We start from the raw sequence: 353 nt of genomic DNA on the forward strand, positions 1-353 counted from the left end.
TATCAAACTTTTTTAGGTTCTTTGGTTGCGAAGACAAATCAAATCTCATGGGACTTAGTCATAGCATGATATGTAAACAAGGCAGGAATGCGTGTGAGTCATCATTCCGTAATCGAGGGCTGCCCAGTAGCTGGAGTAGTCCAGAGAAGGAAGAGGGCAAGAAGAGTAGTCAGAAGAGACTGCTGACGTGTCTCCTGTGTTCTTGGAGAGCCGTTTCCCATGTGCCCCCAAAAGCCCTTCTGTGTGGCAGTGTGCTGCGCGTGGCAGTAGCGTATGGGGCCTGGCTCTAGAAACAGTCTGTACGTGGGAAATGAAGCCCATCCAAGGATTTTTTTTTTTTTTTTTTTTTTTTT

Source organism: Rhinopithecus bieti, unplaced genomic scaffold, assembly GCF_001698545.2.
Source record: "Rhinopithecus bieti isolate Rb0 unplaced genomic scaffold, ASM169854v2 scaffold_574, whole genome shotgun sequence".
In the NCBI taxonomy this organism is placed as follows: domain Eukaryota; kingdom Metazoa; phylum Chordata; class Mammalia; order Primates; family Cercopithecidae; genus Rhinopithecus; species Rhinopithecus bieti.